The following is a 21,497-nucleotide window of genomic DNA, read 5'->3' as shown; positions in this document are numbered from 1 at the left end:
AATATCTAAGAGAAGACCTTAAATTAGTATTAGTAGTATTTCAGAGGACTACACTGATGGCAGGATATGCACATCATGGTAGTGTGGAATAGGCACTCAATCTCTTTGAGGTGTTGGCGTAAAGAAATGTTGTGTCATGGACTCAAAAAAGTAAATGTTATATTATGTACTAAAAGGATTGGTGTACTTGTTTGCAATGAGTGGTTTGATGATCCCCTGAACTAAAGAAAAGTGTTGAACCCTATTTTATTTTTCTTCTAGCTTATGACAGATTTGGCAGAGAATTAAAGTGCGATGGGTTTGAATGTTGTTTCCTTGTGGGGAGTATTTCAAATGTTGGAGTGTGAAAGATGTCACTTCCTTGATCAAATGGTGCTCTAAGATGTCTCATATGGGAGCATATAAGAAATTGGTAGCATAGATGAGGCTATCAAACTTATTGGAAAAATATCTTGGTGGAATCAATTCTTATGAAATGCAAGGCATACAAAAAAGTCTAATCTAAGAAAGGCCAGTGAACAATTCTACGAAAAACACCTGTCAAGTGTGAAGCTAGGCATTGACTTATTTGCTTATGTTTTCTGAGTATGTGCTAGCTTGAGAGATCTCTTTAGGACAAGGAGACCCATAAATAAATTGATTAGAAGAAAATATCTAGTTGGATGTTTTTTTAAGGGAGCACACTTGTTGAAATGAATGCCAAAGTGTGGGTTATTAAGGATGTACACTAAGTGCGAGCATTAAGAACATCTTGGTAGGGGCACACTTGTTGACATGCATGCAGTGCAAATATTTGAAGATATGCCATGCATGGGTATGGAAGAGAAGCTATTCTACTCGTTGATGAAACACAAGGTGAGGTGGTGTTCCCTTTGTTGCTGTTTTTGTTGCATTCTTGTTATATGGGGCTAGGGGAGGATGGATGGCAATACTTTGATAGATGAATGAAAAATTTCAAATTATTACTGTAATGGAGGACTATTGTTGCATGGTTGATGTCCTTGGCCGTACAGGGCATCTGGTTCAAGCATAGGAATTATCAACAAAACCTGATGCTTCTATCTGGAAAACTTTCTAGGTGCCTGTAGAAATGGTAAAAATATATAGCCTAGAGGGCTTACTCCAAATTCTTTTATTAGTTAAACCAAAAAAATATTGCACATGATGTATTGTTGTCTAATATCTATATAATGGCTGGTAGATGGAATGATGATAGCTAGAAAAGTGAAAAAGATGGTATACGCCAATTGGTCTGAGTTAAATAGCAAGGTGCAGGTTTTTAGAGTAAGAGATGGATCACATCCACAAACACAAAAAAATGCTGAAGTAGGTAAATATGCCTGGCATAAAAACTATGCTCCATGATTTGGAAGAACATAAGGATAGTATTCTTGACCATTGAAAGAAGAGCAGCAGGCCAGTTAAGAATAAATTCGAGTGTATGATGATTGCTTCCTACAAAATTCTCTAGCACATATAATATGTCAAACTATTATTTCTCTAAACTAATATTTTATCAAAAAATATGATATTATTTTTTACTTATATTTCTATATGTACAATATAAGCTAATTTATGGAAAAAAGAGGTTTTCCATAGGACATTATATATGGAAATAAAGCAAGAATAATTAACATTGTCTATTACATTTAGGGAAGAGCTAAGATGTAGATGTAGACCAATTTTCAAGACTTCTTGAACTACAATTTCTTAGTCCAGTTGTACTCTTGAGAAAAGGTAGGATATTTATTGGGAAATGAAATTCTCTTGGAATACTGAGATATCCACTTGTTATTTTGTCTAATCTTTCAACTATCTCCATCATATCTGGATGTTGTTGTGGTAGCTCTTTTGTGCAAGCCAACCCCACTTGCATTAATTTATAAAGACATGTTATTACCATTGGTCTGTTTGACTTATTAATATCTCTAAGAAGTTTGATATCCAACACTTCTTCAATTTTATTTGGAAAATCCATACTTGCCCATTTTGGTAAATTAATACCTTCTACAAATATGGCATATGTTGGTCTCCTCCTTGTCAACCATTCTAAAAGAAGAATCCCATAGCTGTATACATCTCCTTTTGTTGAAACATTTCCACTGACTCCATGCTTTGAAATATAATATTATTATCATGATTCGCATTTCATATGAAACAATCTTATAAAATTAAAAGTAATAAAAGGCATTTGATATTGCAAGGGTACAAAATTTTATACCTGGTGTGAAGTAGCCAATAGATCCCTTTAGTGCATTGGTAGAAGTTAAAGAATTTGTTGAACTCTCTAATAGGAGTCTTATAATACAAAATCTGACATATGTGAAGTCATATCATTCCCTAATAACACATTGCTGGGTTTTAGGTCACAATGAATGACTTGTGCAAGGCAATGATGATGTAGATATTCCATTTCTTTTGCTATTTCCTTTGCTATTCTTAACCGTTCACCCAAACTTAAGTTGCATTCATCTCCTCCCTTGGGATATAACCATCTCTCTAAACTTCCATTTGACATGAATGGAAATATTAATGCTTTGAAATCAAGGTTAGAACAAGATGAAATGATTTTGATCACATTCTGATGTCGAACTCTTCTTAGCACATTGCATTCCCTTTCAAAACTTTGGAGAGCATTTTCATCCTATAAATTGAGAACTTTAATAGGAATATTTGTACCATCACCGAGAACTCTATAAACAGGTCCAAAATGACTAGCTCCTAATAGGTTTGTTTGGCTAAACCCACTAGTTGCATCAACAAGTTCCTCATATGAAATCCTTTCAGACCCAATGTTGAAGTTTGGAATATTTAAATTTTAATGATTCCAATAGAAAAATAGAAATAATATACAAGACGCGATACAGGTTGATAGAAATCCTTTCAGATCCAATGTTGAAGTTTGGAATATTTAAATTTAAATGACTCCAATAGAAAATAGAAATAATATACAAGACGCGATGCAGGTTGATACACCAATCACAAGCGGTATTATCGCCTTTATAGGGACCAAGAGTTTGTGTTTGGGATGAGAGCATGGTTGTAAATTAATCCAATTGCCACAAAGACCATCATTTCCAAAGACTGCCGACTCACCAATTTTTGCAAACACTCCTCTTTTTGGAACTTCTCCTATTAAATTGTTTGAAGAGAGATTAATATATTGAAGCATCATCATTTCTTGGAAACACATTGGGATTGCCCCTGACAATTTATTGCCAGAGAGATTAGTAGCCTCAATATTTTTTAGACTTGTAAGTGATGTTAGTATTGGGCCATCAAATAAATTTTGTGAAAGGTTCAAATACTGTAAATTAGTGCAGCTGGAATAATACTCGAGAATTTGTTCAGAGACACATCTATAGTTGGGACCATTACCATTTTACCTATTACTAAAATAGAACCTTGTAATGAATTGTTGGAAACATTGAAATAAAATTGGAGATTTGTAAGGCCTGACCATTCTAGAGGTATATTTCCTTCTAGTCTATTATATGCCAAGGCTACCGTTTCCAAGGTGACACATCTACCTAAACTTGCAAGGAGTTTCCCTGGTAACTGATTGTGATGCAGAACAAGATGTCTTAGTTGAGGAGGATCACCAAGAGTTTCTGGAATTTTCCCTTAAATCATATTTTCACTCATTGCTAATAGCCCAAGTCGTTTGGCATGACCAAAACTTTTTGGAATTCTTCCATCTAAATTATTATTATTCAAAGACAATCTCTGAAGATTTGGAAGCTGACTTAATGCTACTGGAATGGAACCAATGAGACGATTAATAGATAAATCTAATGTTACTAAATTTGTGAGGTTCCCAATGCCAATTGGTATGCTTCCCTCAATTTTATTGGTGTCCAACAAAATTGTGAAGAGTTGGCTTGATAACTGGCTAATAGAAGAGGGCAAATTTCCAGTAAGATAATTTCTAGCCAATTCTAGGTAGTTCAAAGAGGAGCAGTTAGATAAGCTTGTTAGAAAAGACAAGCCTCTACTTCCCCTCAATTTGCCTGTCTGGGGGAATGCTGCCAGTTAATTGGTTATTAGGTAATTGCAAAATTTGGATAAGAGTGCAATTGGAAATGGAATTAGAAATCACTCTTGTCAACCTGTTGGTGTCAATTTGGAGCACTTCAAGCCGGTTAAGCATACCCATTTCAATAGGAATACCACCGTGGAGTTTGTTTCTTACCATGTCTGACTCAACTAAGGACAATAGGTTCCTACATTAGATGGGATTTCTCCTGTGAGTCTGTTTTCCTCCAGGTATAGGACTTGTAAGTTTGATAGTTCGCCAAGTTGCCAGGGAACCTGACCAGTTGGTTCTTATATAGTGCCAAGGTTTGGAGAAGAGTGCAGTTGGTAAGGGAGATGGGAATTACTCCTGTCAAATTATTGTTTGGAACATAAAATTCTGTGAGTTGAGTAAGTAGAAATCATTCCTGTTAAGTTGTTATTGTTAGGTTCAAGCTCTTCAAGTTGAATAAGCATGTCCAATTCAACAGGAATACTCCCATGGAGTTTGTTAATCCCCAAATCCAAACAAGCTAAAGATGATAGATTTCCGAGTGAAGATGGGATTGTGCCTTGTAGTTGGTTTACTGCTAATTTAAGCGTCTCTAAATGTGAAAGAAGGCCAAGCTGGGAAGGTATAGTGGCACTCAAATGGTTATACGATAACAGGACATGTTGCAAATAATGACAGTCATTGAAGTATTCTAAGACGGAAAAGCCTTCCTAGCTGAGGAGGAATTTGGCCTTGTAAACTATTTTTCTTGAGAGCAAGTACTCCAAGGAAAGAGAGATTGCCAAGAAAAGGAGAAATCTATGAAAGCACTCTGTTGTGATTCGAACTGGCGCCTTCTGAAAGTGCTCTGCTGTGATTCGTACTGTTGACTTCTTTCTTATTAAGACGTTTATTTTGTAAGCCACAGTACATATCCTGAATATTTGGTTTGGTGTTGAGCATGATTGCATGCATTTGGAGTGGCAGACGCATTAACAATTATGTGTACGTGACATGTCCAAAGAGTATTGAAGGTAACGCATTAACAATTATGTTGTCTCCTGGACTAGAATGTTTGTGACTGACTCTAAGCAGGGCATTAGTAAAGAAACCCCAGTCGGTTTTATGAAATGAAACAAACAGGTTTTAAGGCAAATGATTTCACCTTTTCTTGTATTTTATCTGCTTGGGTAGTTTCCAAACTTTGGAGCATAGCATAATTGTGCAAAAAATTAAAGTTAAATGTGCCCTTGGTTTGAATGTTTATTATTAGTCCCTGCCTATTTATAGGCAGGGTACTAATGTTTTTTTTTACCCTCTTTCTATTAATTTTGGAGAACAATTACTCTATTTCTAAAGTTATTGCTAAAGTTCAACAAACTTTCTATTTTAAAATTAATTTATTCTGATTTATTACCTTTTTTTAATTGGTCCATTACATTTTTGGTGGGGTTTATTTTATTTTTCCATTTCAAAAAATACAATATTTTCTAACATGCATTAATGAATTCATTTTTTTTGCAAAAAGAGGGGTAAAAATTTATTAAGACAGAAAGGAATACAACAAGGAGAGCTCAACAAGGAGCTCGATCCTAAGCAACAAGATCATCAAATTCTTGCACCATCTCAAATGACAGTTGCCCCCTATCCCTAATATTCCAACCTGGATCATGACTAGAAGCCCATTTGGCTAAACAATCAGTAGGTCTATTCCATTCTCGCGGAATATACTTGAACCTAATGAACTGAAAAGAGGAAGAGAAGAAAAGAATCTGCTTAACAACAGTGGCCAGCTGCCAACTAACATCCTCAAGCTCTTGCGAAGAAAGCATGTTCACCACCACCTGGGAATCAGACTCACAAATAATCTTACTCCATCCCCACAAGCAACACTGTTCCACAGCATATAAAATAGCCTGAGCTTCCATAAGATTGTTAGTATAATCACCCTTATGAATTGAGAAGAAAAATTTAACATTCCCAGAACTACAACGAGCCACTCTGCCAATACCAGCCGGACCAGGATTCCCACGAGAAGAACCATCAGTGTTAATTTTCAGAACTCCACAGGGAGGAGGAGTCCAGTGCCCATCCCGGTTAACCTGACCCTTCCTCTTATGGTGAAGCTGCCTGGACATAGAAGGAAACCTATGAGCCGCAACCCCATCCTGCAGATGAAAATTGAGGCGATTACAGATAGCAAGATCAACCGGATCCATACCCCCATCAAGCTCACACTTCACAAGAATAGTTCCCTGGAGAGAATGTGATATTTTCCACCAAAGATGCAAAACACCAAGCCGAACATCTTGGAATATGCGACGATTCCTCTCCAACCAGATATGCCAAAGCATGAAAGATGGGCCAGCAATCCAAGCAGCATGGAGAGAAGAAGACTTGGAGGGAGCACTACCCAAGCGAGCCCAGAACTCAGGCAAAGAGGAAGCATGCTGACAAGAGCAACCCCAAGCGCTCCACCAAAGGTGCCATATCTGAGTAGAATAGGAGCAATGGAAGAATAGATGGGAGACAGACTCCTCTCCATTACCACACAAAACACAATAAGAGGGGCCCTGAAATCCACGTTTACAAAGATTATCCCAGGTAAGACAACGGTTGTGAGCCACTAGCCACATGAAAAAATTGCACTTGGACCAAGAAACTTTATTCCAGACTTGCTTCCACCAAGGGACCTCAGCATCCCCAAATAATTGTCTAGTTATCTCTTGATACCCAGCAGAGACATGATATTTACCAAACAAGGTACCGCCCCAAGCCAATACATCTGGACCAAGCAAAGAGGAACACTCTCTAGAGGCCAGAATTTGAGAAAGCTCCTAACGATCCATGTCTGTACCTCCAGGAGGCCAATCAGAGGAATGCTTCCATCTATAACCAACAACAGGTCCCAATTGATAAGGAGTCTTGTAATGAGCCACTTTATCCCATCCAGCGGCAAGAAAAGAGTCACAAAGAGGCTGAAGATGAGGGTATATGGATAAAATGGAAGGGAATCCATCCCAAGCATCAGACCAAAACAAAGCCTGAGAACCTCCTTTACATATCCAGAATAGATCCCTCTTCACCAACATCGCGCCTGTCTTCAAAGTATGCCAAACCATTGAGCCACGACCTTCAAGAGGAAGTGCAGAAACAGAGCAAGGATCAGCACCATGAAAATATTTATGAGTGATAATACGAGCCCAAAGTTGATGCTGTCCAGAGCACCATCACCAATAAAGTTTAGCAGCCAAAGCTTGTCTACTCAATAGAGCAGAACGAAGACCAAGACCACCCTCCTTTTTAGGCCTACAAATAGTTGCCCAATTAACCAAGCTCCATTTAGTACTACGCAAATTACCACTCCAAAGGAATTGTCGAGAAAGAGCATCAAACTCCTTGAGAAAGTAAATAGGTGCAGCATGAACCAAGCTTCTATAAGTAGGAAGAGCTTGGATAACAGCTTGAAGAAGAGTAACCCGGGCAGCAGTAGAAAGCCATCTATGAGTCCAATGATTTACCTTATCCTGAAGCTTGGTAATCAAATTTTGCCAGAAGAGACGTGGCTGCCTGGAAACAGCAATAGGAATGCTGAGATAAGTCAAAGGAAGTGAACCTATCTGAAACCGTAGGATACCAACAATCCTGTGCTGAATAGAATCAGGAGTGTTAAAAAAGTAAATGAAAGATTTGTGCTCATTAACTTTCTGGCCTGAAGCTGCCAAATAAACGTCCAAAGCATGTCGAAAGGCTTCAGCTTCCTTGATCCTAGCAAGACTGGCAAGAGCAGAATCATCAACAAATTGAAGATGGGAAAGAGAAGGTAAGCCATTACCCCACCGCCAACCTTGAATAGAATTCTGGGACACCTGATGCTTAATGAATCTGCCCAAGCCTTCAGCCATGATGATGAATAGATATGGGGAGAGAGGATCACCCTGGTGGAGGCCTCTAGAAGCACCAAATAGTTGTGAAGGTTGACCATTAATAAGAATAGAAAAAGAGGCAGAAGTAATGCAACTCATAATCCAACTCACCCAATCAGAGCTAAATCCAAAAGAAAGAAGAATACTCCTTAGGAAGCTCCATTTAACTCTATCGTAGGCCTTAGCCATATCCAGCTTAACAAACATGGCTCTCTCCCTTGAAGTAGCCATAGAGTGAATAGCCTCAGTAGCAATAACCACCCCATCCAAAATTTGTCTTCCAGCAACAAAACCACCTTGTTCTTCTGAGATAATAATGGGAAGCCACCTTTTTAGTCTCTCAGCAATCAGCTTAGTAATAAATTTGTAGACCACATTACATAAGGCAATTGGTCTAAAAAACTCCAATTGATTAGCACCCTCTCTCTTAGGAATAAGAGTCAAGAATGTAGAGTTCAAAGCTCGAAGCATCTGCTTGCTAGCATAGGATTCTTTAACCACCTCCAACAAATCATGATTAATGATGTCCCAAAATTTCTGAAAGAATTCAACTGGAAAACCATCAGGACCAGGAGCCTTCCCCTTAGGCATGCCAAAGACCACCGCCTCCAGCTCTTCCAAAGAGATAGGACACATGAGATAATCATTCATTTCCTAAGTGATAAGGGAAGGAATACAGGACAAAATAATATTTTCTTCATTATCAGCAGGAGGAGAGTTCCAGAGAAGAGGGTAGAGAAGTAGGAAATAGCCTCCTGGAACAAAGCTGGCAAGGAATTCAGTTGGATACCTTGAGAATTAACCAAAGAAGAGATAGTGCTCTGATTCTGGCGAGATTGCACTGTTTTATGGAAAAAGGCAGTGTTTCAATCACCTTCCTGGAGCCAATCAACTCGAGCCTTTTGCTTCCAAAAAATTTCCTCTCGAAGTTCCCATTCTTCTAGAGCTCTAGAAGCAAGGGATTCAGCCTGGCCAAGATCCTTCGAGAAACCTCGATCTCTAATCTCCCTTGTGATGACATCAAGATTTTCTTGAGCAAGCCTCTTCATAAAGTGAAGATTCCCAAAGCATTCCCTATTCCATATCTTGAGTTGCCTTTTAACATATTGAAGCCTTTTAGAAAATGAGAACATTGCAGTACCATATGCAGGGGCACCATCTTTCCACCAACAAAAAAAAAAATCATGTAGAGAGGAGTCACGAAGCCACATCAACTGGAACTTAAAAGGAGGATGCTTCAGAACATAAGCCCCTATAGCGGAAAATTTGATTGGCCAATGATCTGAACCCCTCCAATCAAAGATTTCTGAAGAGATAGTAAGGGTGCCACTAAGCCAGAAGCAAGAAACAAGAAATCTATCCAGGTGTTCTGAGATAGCAGCAACACCAGTCCTGCGATTATTCTAGGTATAGAGGCCATTAGAAGGCTTAACATCAGAGAGATGCAAAAGAGATATGTGTTGCCGAAGAAGAGCAGAAGAAGGCCCCAATCTAGCCAAACCACCATGCTTCTCTTCCAGACTTAAAACTGAATTGAAGTCCCCTGCTAACACCCAAGGATGATAAGGATGACAATTTCTAACATATTGAATATGTTCCCAAAGTTCCTCCTTTCCCACAAGATCAACAGGTGCATACACATTAGTAACCATGATTACCTCTCCTGAGTCTAGAGCAGAATCTACCATAGAGAGAGCTGAGCGAGAAGACATCCAGCCAAGAGGAGAAATTTTTTGAGGATCCCAAAATATAGCTAAACCACCAGCACTGCCTGTTGCCCCAACACACTGGCATTGGCCACGAGACCAAATACTAGAGGCATGTTGGACCATAGACTCCACAGAGAGCTTAGTCTCTTGGATACAAAAAACATCAGGACTATGATCAACCACCAAGTTATGAATAGCCTTTTGTCTAGGGATGCTATTCAACCCCCTTACATTCCATGAGAGAATAATCATCATTGGGTAGATTTGGGAAAATGAGAATCCAAAGGTTTCACTGAACCAGACTCAATCAATATATCTCCTGTGAGTTTAATCTTCTCTTGGTCTGTTTTGCGCCCACTCCTTAGAGGGGGAGAAGAAGAAGCCTGCTTAAAGGGTCGAGGCAGCAACCCCAAAGGGAGAGGAGATCCCTTGCCCTTACCTGATGGTAGCACATCCTTAACCAAGTCAGCCAAAACAACATCATCATCTTCCAACGCTGCAGGAGTCACCAGAGCCGCTGTCACAGGAGCTACAGGAACCTCACAATTCTGATATACTACAACTTGAGATGCCCCACAAGCATCATTAGGAACAGATCTCTCATCTAGGCAAGCTGGATCAGAAGAGATAGGAGGAGGAATACCCTCCTCTAGAACCATACTATCCAACACCTCAAAACGGTTAAAACCTGAATCAGATAATCTTTCTTTCAAAGGCCTCTTTTGACTACATCCCTTAGCTCGAGGATGAACAGGGGTAAATCCATCCTTATCCTGCATTGGAGCCTTACCCTTACCTGTAGCATCTTGTGGATTCATCCCCTTGGTAGTATTAACCATTTGAGATTGTCCTTTCCCTATAGTATCTGCCAAACCACTAGCATTTCCAGCTGTAGATCGATCCAGTCCTTTGAAACTCGAGTTACGGGGGCACTGCCGCAGTAAATGACCATACTCATGAAAAATCCGGCAACGGAAAAGGAGGGATTCATAATCTAACTGCTGCACCCAAGAAGAATCCCCCAGACAAATTTCCAAAGAATCTGGTAATGGGTTATTCAAATTAATTTCAACACAAATTCTAGCAAAAGAAATAACCTTTTTATCGAGGGTTTGATGTGCGATCGCAGCTGGCTTCCCCAACAAAGCAACAATTTGTCGAAGGATGTCTTCACGCCAAAATTCCAAGGGAAGACGAGGCAAGCGAACCCAAACTGGCACTGTTGAAGGTAGATCCTCAGCAGAATTAAAATCTAAATGCCAAGGTTTGACAAATAACCCCACATTGTTGTAGAAATAAGGGCCTCCTTCAAAAACATGATCACGATCAGACATGCAAGAGAATACAACAAAAAAATAACTATTCCCTGCCAACATAATCTCCATATCGCCTTCCACCTGCCAAGAGCGACGGATCCATGCCTCAAGAGTGGATAGGGAAATCCGGATTCCAAGAAATTTGCATATCAAAGCATGCTTGGTCCAATAATCAATGTCCTCCATTATAGCCGTTGGAGGAATAACCAGAACAGGGCGATCATGGCTACGCGAAAGACAACCATTAACTTTTTTCAGCTTGGAGCTCTCCCCTGAATAAAACGATTCAGATCGCATTGCATGCATAGTTGGAGAAGAACCCTCTGTTCTCACCAACGGAGAAGAAATCCCAGGCCCTGCCATGCAAACAATAAAACCCCCAATCCAAAATTGACCGCAGAAGATCTCCAAAAACACCGACGCAAATTATGTCCAGTAGCTAACAATCCAAATAGAACAGAAAAATAGTAAAGATCAAACACCAAGAATAGGCTAGGGGAAAAACCCTAGCCTAGCCGGCAGCCAACGCTTCTTAGAGCTCATTCTCATGTGAATGGTAAATTCAAAAGGCTTTGTGGTAAACCTAGTGTGACTTGAACCGGAGTTGATGTGTAGCACCGAGATCATTAGCCTAACACTATGCCTCACGACTCGCCTTCACACCAACTCGGCTACTCACTCACCCTTATTAATGAATTCATTAATTGCACTCTATCTTTTACATATTTGTGACAAGTGCATTATTAATTACAACTTTATCTTTTGTATATTTGTCACAAGTTCATTAGAGTTATAAAATAATTACAACTTTATTTTTACATATTTGTCACAAGTTGATTAGATTTATTAAAAAGTCATATTTTTATCTTTCACAACAAAAATAATGTCTTATCAATATTAATATCACAATTTTTAGTTTTGAATATAGTATTTAAAAATGAAAATATATTATATATTATTTTAGAAATTGGTTTTATATAAATCAATAATTACTAAATTTGATTTTTCATTAAAATATATTATTGCTATTAAGAATTTTATTGCTTTATATATATAAACTTTACTATATATCAATTAAAAAATTAAAAGCAATTATTCTCCAAATTTAACTTATGTAATAAAATTCTAAAAATCTTAAATTTCTTAGCTAAAACTCTATTCATTCAAATCTCGCAATTTTACAATGCATTACATTATGTTGTATATTTTTAGACAATGGCTAGTTGCCACATTATTCTATAAAATTTAAATTTAAAATATTACTAAAAATTTAAAGTAAATTTGCTAAAATTTATAACTTCTCTTTTCAAAACCATAATTTTAACAAATATTATGTCCAATTTGTTTCCCTAGAGGCAAGGACTCCAGCTCTCAAAGAGCTCTTGTTTCTAGTGATTTTATATACATGTATACTACATAGAATTTTACACGTATGCACAGAAACTGTTTGACAAATTGTCTGAGCACAAAACAAAATCATTAATTTAAATGGCTGTTGCGTATGTGCATAATTGGTATTTGAATGAAATTCTAGAAATGTCTAAGAGAAGACCTTAAACTAGTATTAGTAGTATTTCAGAGGACTACACTGATGGCAGGATATGCACATAATGGTAGTGTGGAATAGGCACTAAATCTCATTGAGGTGTTGGCGTAAAGAAATGTTGTGTCATGGATTCAAAAAAGTAAATGTTATATTATGTACTAAAAGGATTGGTGTACTTGTTTGCAACGAGTGGTTTGATGATCCCCTGAACTAAAGAAAAGTGTTGAACCCTATTTTATTCTTCCTCTAGCTTATGACAGATTTGGCAAAGAATTAAAGTGCGATGGGTTTGAATGTTGTTTCCTTGTGGGGAGTATTTCAAATGTTGGAGTGTGAAAGATGTCACTTCTTTGATCAAATGGTGCTCTAAGATGTCTCATATGGGAGCATATAAGAAATTGGTAGCATAGATGAGGCTATCAAACTTATTGGAAAAATATCTTGGTGGAATCAATTCTTATGAAATGCAAGGCATACAAAAAATGTCTAATCTAAGAAAGGCCAGTGAGCAATTCTACGAAAAACACCTGTCAAGTGTGAAGCTAGGCATTGACTTATTTGCCTATGTTTTCTGAGTATGTGCCAGCTTGAGAGATCTCTTTAGGACAAGGAAACCCATAAATAAATTGATTAGAAGAAAATATCTAGTTGGATGTTTTTTTTAAGGGAGCATACTTGTTGAAATGAATGCCAAAGTGTGGGTTATTAAGGATGTACGGGGTTGTTTTTTCTGCATTCTTGTTATACGGGGCTAGGGGAGGATGGATGGCAATACTTTGATAGATGAATGAAAAATTTCACATTATTCCTATAATGGAGGACTATTGTTGCATGGTTGATGTCCTTGGCCATACAGGGCATTTGGTTCAAGCATAGGAATTATCAACAAAACCTAATGCTTCTATCTGGAAAACTTTCTAGGTGCCTGTAGAAATGGTAAAAATATATAGCCTAGAGGGCTTACTCCAAATTCCTTTATTAGTTAAACCAAAAAAATATTGCACATGATGTGATGTTGTCTAATATCTATATAATGGCTGGTAGATGGAATGATGATAGCTAGAAAAGTGAAAAAGATGGTATATGCGAATTGGTCTGAGTTAAATAGCAAGGTGCAAGTTTTTAGAGTAAGAGATGGATCACATCCACAAACACAAAAAAATGCTGAAGTAGGTAAATATACCTGGCATAAAAACTGTGCTCCATGATTTGGAAGAACATAAGGATAGTATTCTTGACCATTGAAAGAAGAGCAGCAAGCCAATTAAGAATACTTTCGAGTGTATGATGATTGCTTCCTACAAAATTCTCTAGCACATATAATATGTCAAACTATTATTTCTCTAAACTGATATTTTATCAAAAAATATGATATTATTTTTTATTTATATTTCTATATGTACAATATAAGCTAATTTATGGAAAAAAGAGGTTTTCCATAGGACATTATATATGGAAATAAAGCAAGAATAATTAACATTGTCTATTACATTTAGGGAAGAGCTAAGATGTAGATGTAGACCAATTTTCAAGACTTCTTGAACTGCAATTTCTTAGTCTAGTTGTACTCTTGAGAAAAGGTAGGATATTTATTGGGAAATGAAATTCTCTTGGAATACTGAGATATCCACTTGTTATTTTGTCTAATCTTTCAACTATCTCCATCATATCTAGACGTTGTTGTGGTAGCTCTTTTGTGCAAGCCAACCCCACTTGCATTAATTTATTAAGACATGTTATTACCATTGGTCTGTTTGACTCATTAATATCTCTAAGAAGTTTGATATGCAACACTTCTTCAATTTTATTTGGAAAATCCATACTTGCCCATTTTGGTAAATTAATACCTTCTACAAATATGGCATCTGTTGGTCTCCTCCTTGTCAACCATTCTAAAAGAAGAATCCCATAGCTGCATACATCTCCTTTTGTTGAAACATTTCCACTGACTCCATGCTTTGCAATATAATATTATTATCATGATTCTCATTTCATATGAAACAATCTTATAAAATTAAAAGTAATAAAAGGCATTTGATATTGCAAGGGTACAAAATTTTATACCTGGTGTGAAGTAGCCAATAGATCCCTTTAGTGCATTGGTAGAAGTTAAAGAATTTGTTGAACTCTCTAATAGGAGTCTTGTAATACAAAATCTGACATATGTGAAGTCATATCATTCCCTAATAACACATTGCTGGGTTTTAGGTCGCAATGAATGACTTGTACAAGGCAATGATGATGTAGATATTCCATTTCTTTTGCTATTTCCTTTGCTATTCTTAACCGTTCACCCAAACTTAAGTTGCATTCATCTCCTCCCTTGGGATATAACCATCTCTCTAAACTTCCATTTGACATGGATGGAAATATTAATGCTTTGAAATCAAGGTTAGAACAAGATGAAATGATTTTGATCACATTCTGATGTCGTACTCTTCTTAGCACATTGCATTCCCTTTCAAAACTTTGGAGAGCATTTTCATCCTATAAATTGAGAACTTTAATAGGAATATTTGTACCCTCACCGAGAACTCTATAAACAGGTCCAAAATGACTAGCTCCTAATAGGTTTGTTTGGCTAAACCCACTAGTTGCATCAACAAGTTCCTCATATGAAATCCTTTCAGACCCAATGTTGAAGTTTGGAATATTTAAATTTGAATGATTCCAATAGAAAAATAGAATTAATATACAAGACGCGATACAGGTTGATAGAAATCCTTTCAGACCCAATGTTGAAGTTTGGAATATTTAAATTTAAATGAATCCAATAGAAAAATAGAAATAATATACAAGACGCAATGCAGGTTGATACACCAATCACAAGCGGTATTATCGCCTTTATAGGGACCAAGAGTTTGTCTTTGGGATGAGAGCATGGTTGTAAATTAATCCAATTGCCACAAAGACCATCATTTCGAAAGACTGCCGACTCACCAATTTTTGCAAACACTCCTCTTTTTGGAACTTCTCATTTCCAAAGACTGCCGACTCACCAATTTTTGTGTAATGGGCACCCCTGGATGTCCCAAAAAACTAAACCAATTTGCTGAAAGGAATTTTGTCAAACAGTTTGCATGCAACCTCTTATTTCTCCATTTAATGTTTTAAACCCCTTAGAACTCCGGAAATCAAATGTTTATTTGTTTGTTGTGTTTTGTGCATGGAATTGGTATCATACAACATAAACAAGAAAGAAACTACAATAATATGCAAAGTGGAAATGAACTGCTGCTAATAAAATGTTATTTTCAGAATTCATAAAACCAAATACATAGCAGATTTATCAACTCACTAATTACTTCAGCAATATTGTCATAATACTCCAGCGCATGCTTACAAACTTGCTGCTACAATACTTTGTCCTCCAATCAGTCCACTACCTTCATAATACCATTCCCTCCAAGCGGCATAAGCGTCGGACAAGTAGTGAAGAAGATATGAGCAAAATATCAAATCTGCCTGTAGCTGGAAATGCAACTAAACTGCCTGATAATGAAGCCAATAAGAAAGAATTCCAAAGGCCAAACCCCAAGGGAATGACGTCTAGAATGTTACAAAAGAGGATAGACGTCCTCAAATGCCAAGAACAAAGCTGCAACTCACACACCAATTTCTTCTCATATTCAACCTGCCTAATGAAGCCACAAATGCTTCCTTTTATTCTATTTCCAAGGGTCCGCTCAACTCATATGGGCAATGTGGGATAAAAGATGTGTACTATATAAAACATATATTAAAATACCCCTTATGTCTCCCTTAGGTACACACTACCATAAAATAAATATTAAAGTAACACTTTAATATTTTACAATTAACTAGACGTTACTTTAATAAAACTTCAGGCATTAAAGTGTATTAGCAATCGGACTCCGAATAATGCGAGTGATAGCTCATCAGAAAGCTCTCACCGAGGAGTATCGAATTCCAATCACCAAAATTGACCTGTACTGTGTCCTGCTGACTTACTAAAAATAGTAAGTATGTCTGAAACTGAGTAAATCAACTTCGTTTTGGCCCAAACTGGAAATGACTAGGCCAAAACACTCCAGGATCCCATTAAACCCTTCGTTAGCCCTCGGGACCATGTAGAACAAGGCTAATGCACACACACTTGGTCAACTGCTAAAAGAACGTGAAGGCCAAAAGATGGGATCATTACAAATTCGCCCTCCTTGAAATTGCTTGTCCTCAAGCAATTAAGTAACATAATGGACTTCAACCTCCACCTGGATCCCAATAGGTGATATCCATATGGAAGTTAAACCAACTGCAAATCCGCATCCTCAGGACCAACCCCTGTAGCCTAGCATTCAAAACTTGTGCTGATGAAGTCAGAATGTCACCATAAGGCAACTCCATAGAAGATCTATGAAACGTCTTCTTCCCTTTATCCATCCACATAATATATATTGGACTAGAATGCATATTATCACCATCATGCATTGAAAAAGATGTAGTTGTAGGTGAACCATATGTATTCATGCTAACTATATCAACAATAGGTGTTGCCGCATCGAAATATATGGACATAGGAACAACATTAACTGCTGCAACAGAAAACTGAACTGAATTTGTAGTTGATGAAAACTCATAATCATTAACATGTGTGGCTTCATTAGAAAATACAACAACCACTGCATTTATACCATTAGACTCCTCATTGGATGCTTCAACTGACATAGAAGTGGCTGCTGATATGATAGTATCCTCGCATTCTCCTAATTCCACTATTGCTACGTCATCATCCCCTGACAAGGCTTCATATGTGGTCTCCTGACTTCGCACGCATGTCTCTACTGACTCTGCTGAAATGCCCACATCACCAACATCATAGCTGGCTGGCTCTATACGTGTCTCGATCCCACCTGAGAAATCGACTACCTTCTGCTCTGGAGCAACATACAAATCATCAATGTTGATGCCCATCTGTCTAGCCATAAGCTGCAACATCATATCCATTCGCCTATTCTGCTCCTGTTGCATATGTTGCCCCTTCTCTAATGTACCCAATAACTGTCTGAACATCACATCTTGATCTGGACTAATATACATCTTATCTAGCTATCAATATGATCTCCACAGGATGGCAGGACTTATAGCTCTGATACCACTGTAATGGGCACCCCTGGATGTCCCAAAAAACTAAACCAATTTGCTGAAAGGAATTTTGTCAAACAGTTTGCATGCAACCTCTTATTTCTCCATTTAATGTTTTAAACCCCTTAGAACTCCGGAAATCAAATGTTTATTTGTTTGTTGTGTTTTGTGCATGGAATTGGTATCATACAACATAAACAAGAAAGAAACTACAATAATATGCAAAGTGGAAATGAACTGCTGCTAATAAAATGTTATTTTCAGAATTCATAAAACCAAATACATAGCAGATTTATCAACTCACTAATTACTTCAGCAATATTGTCATAATACTCCAGCGCATGCTTACGAACTTGCTGCTACAATACTTTGTCCTCCAATCAGTCCACTACCTTCATAATACCATTCCCTCCAAGCGGCATAAGCGTCGGACAAGTAGTGAAGAAGATATGAGCAAAATATCAAATCTGCCTGTAGCCGAAAATGCAACTAAACTGCCTGATAATGAAGCCAATAAGAAAGAATTTCAAAGGCCAAACCCCAAGGGAATGACATCTAGAATGTTACAAAAGAGGATAGACGTCCTCAAATGCCAAGAACAAAGCTGCAACTCACACACCAATTTCTTCTCATATTCAACCTGCCTAATGAAGCCACAAATGCTTCCTTTTATTCTATTTCCAAGGGTCCGCTCAACTCATATGGGCAATGTGGGATAAAAGATGTGTACTATATAAAACATATATTAAAATACCCCTTATGTCTCCCTTAGGTACACACTACCATAAAATAAATATTAAAGTAACACTTTAATATTTTACAATTAACTAGACGTTACTTTAATAAAACTTCAGGCATTAAAATGTATTAGCAATCGGACTCCGAATAATGCGAGTGATAGCTCATCGGAAAGCTCTCACCGAGGAGTATCGAATTCCAATCACCAAAATTGACCTGTATTGTGTCCTGTCGACTTACTAAAAATAGTAAGTATGTCTGAAACTGAATAAATCAACTTCGTTTTGGCCCAAACTGGAAATGACTAGGCCAAAACACTCCAGGATCCCATTAAACCCTTCGTTAGCCCTCGGGACCATGTAGAACAAGGCTAACGCACACACACTTGGTCAACTGCTAAAAGAACGTGAAGGCCAAAAGATGGGATCATTACATTTTGCAAACACTCCTCTTTTTGGAACTTCTCCTATTAAATTGTTTGATGAGAGATTAATATATTGAAGCATCGTCATTTCTTGGAAACACATTGGGATTGCACCTGACAATTTGTTGCCAGAGAGATTAATAGCCTCAATATTTTTTAGAGTTGTAAGTGATGTTAGTATTGGGCCATCAAATAAATTCTGTGAAAGGTTCAAATACTGTAAATTAGTGCAGCTGGAATAATACTCGAGAATTTGTTCAGAGACACATCTATAGCTGGGACCATTACCATTTTGCCTATTACTAAAATAGAACCTTGTAATGAATTGTTGGAAACATTGAAATAAAATTGGAGATTTGTAAGGCCTGACCATTCTAGAGGTATATTTCCTTCTAGTCTATTATATGCCGAGTCTACCATTTCCAAGGTGACACATCTACCTAAACTTGCAAGGAGTTTCCCTGGTAACTGATTGTGATGAAGAACAAGATGTCTTAGTGAGGAGGATCACCAAGAGTTTCTGGAATTTTCCCTGAAATCATATTTTCACTCATTGCTAATAGCCCAAGTCGTTTGGCATGACCAAAACTTTTTGGAATTCTTCCATCTAAATTATTATTATTCAAAGACAATCTCTGAAGATTTGGAAGCTGACTTAATGCTACTGGAATGGAACCAATGAGATGATTAATAGATAAATCTAATGTTACTAAATTTTTGAGGTTCCCAATGCCACTTTTTATGCTTCCCTCAATTTTATTGGTGTCCAGCAAAATAGTGAAGAGTTGGCTTGATAACTGGCTAATAGAAGAGGGCAAATTTCCAGTAAGATAATTTCTAGCCAATTCTAGGTAGTTCAAAGAGGAGCAGTTAGATAAGCTTGTTAGAAAAGACAAGCCTCTACTTCCCCTCAATTTGCCTGTCTGGGGGAATGCTGCCAGTTAATTGGTTATTAGGTAATTGCAAAATTTGGATAAGAGTGCAATTGGAAATGGAATTAGAAATCACTCTTGTCAACCTGTTGGTGTCAATTTGGAGCACTTCAAGCCGGTTAAGCATACCCATTTCAATAGGAATACCACCGTGGAGTTTGTTTCTTACCATGTCTGACTCAACTAAGGACAATAGGTTCCTACATTAGATGGGATTTCTCCTGTGAGTCTGTTTTCCTCCAGGTATAGGACTTGTAAGTTTGATAGTTCGCCAAGTTGCCAGGGAACCTGACCAGTTGGTTCTTATATAGTGCCAAGGTTTGGAGAAGAGTGCAGTTGGTAAGGGAGATGGGAATTACTCCTGTCAAATTATTGTTTGGAACATAAAATTCTGTGAGTTGAGTAAGTAGAAATCATTCCTGTTAAGTTGTTATTGTTAGGTTCAAGCTCTTCAAGTTGAATAAGCATGTCCAATTCAACAGGAATACTCCCATGGAGTTTGTTAATCCCCAAATCCAAACAAGCTAAAGATGATAGATTTCCGAGTGAAGATGGGATTGTGCCTTGTAGTTGGTTTACTGCTAATTTAAGCGTCTCTAAATGTGAAAGAAGGCCAAGCTGTGAAGGTATAGTGGCACTCAAAATGGTTATACGATAACAGGACATGTTACAAATAATGACAGTCATTGAAGTATTCTAAGACGGAAAAGCCTTCCTAGCTGAGGAGGAATTTGGCCTTGTAAACTATTTTTCTTGAGAGCAAGTACTCCAAGGAAAGAGAGATTGCCAAGAAAAGGAGAAATGGTGCCCACTAAAGACATACCTGTAAGATTCAATGAAACCACACGCTGATGACGAGATGAGCAGTGAACACCAGTCCAGTTGCAGAGGGAATGATGAGGAGACCAGTCGGACAGAAGAGGATTGTTAATGGACTCGAGGGAAAGTGAATGCTTGAAAGACACCAGCGCTTGTTGCTCGGAGTAATAAGAAAGAAGAGAAATATAGAAAGGTAGTGCAGAGAGAAACAAGCAGTGGAGGGGACATACTAGAGCCATCTTCATCTTCATCTTCATGTGTTTTGAACTCATGAAACGAGTGAACCGCTAGGAGTCTGCTTGTTGCCGAAATCTTATTAAATAGCTGCGAAGCCATGTTGAGTACTGAGAAGAGTTTTGAATTTCGAGGCCACTTGCATAACAAGTCTACGCTAGTCAATTGTTATGTGCATCTGTAATGGCCACGTGTTTCAATCTTAGAGGAAAGTGGAGGCCCTATTACCTACTAAAGTCACGTGCAGCGGACACGCGTTTGAAGCTTGGTGAGTGTAACGAATGCGATGGCTTTCGAATTGATTCACGACAACTCAATAAGACTTTCGGTTCTCTAAATCGCGAGAATAGCGGCCACTTACATTGAAAAAGTTTGCCGCTGCCCCAACTTGCACGAATGACTGCATGTACTGTCCTCACTGACGGCCATGTCCTTATAGCCCGTGTCATAACTGTAACCTGACATCCTGTCAAACATCTTGCCAATGCAAAGTACTTGTCAGAGATAAAAGTGTTATTACTATTATTATTAATTTATATTGTTTCTCAGACATTGCCTTTGATTTTATATGATATATAATATTTTAATTAATTTTATAATTGAAAATTTATTTTATTTCGTAATTAATTTATTTTACATTTATGTATATTTTGGATCTAATTTTATATCATTCCATATTCAAAATATAATGTGGTATTCTAAAAAAATATTTTATAAATATTTTTATATTGCTTTTATTTTATA

General features: G+C 37.6%; 2 pseudogenes; both read right to left on the bottom strand.

Annotated features, from left to right (window-relative positions):
* Window positions 1-1,660: 1,660 nt before the first annotated feature.
* LOC149546940 (uncharacterized) lies at window positions 1,661-4,999 on the bottom strand (annotated as a pseudogene).
* A 9,007-nt stretch (window positions 5,000-14,006) lies between these two features.
* On the bottom strand, window positions 14,007-20,855 carry LOC149546939 (uncharacterized; annotated as a pseudogene).
* Window positions 20,856-21,497: the final 642 nt, after the last annotated feature.

Source organism: Cupressus sempervirens, chromosome 7, assembly GCF_028749045.1.
Source record: "Cupressus sempervirens isolate cs-2001-9-10 chromosome 7, ASM2874904v1, whole genome shotgun sequence".
Classification (NCBI taxonomy): domain Eukaryota; kingdom Viridiplantae; phylum Streptophyta; class Pinopsida; order Cupressales; family Cupressaceae; genus Cupressus; species Cupressus sempervirens.
The sequence above is the reverse complement of the archived record's forward strand: the minus strand, read 5'-3'. Positions and strand labels throughout refer to the sequence as shown.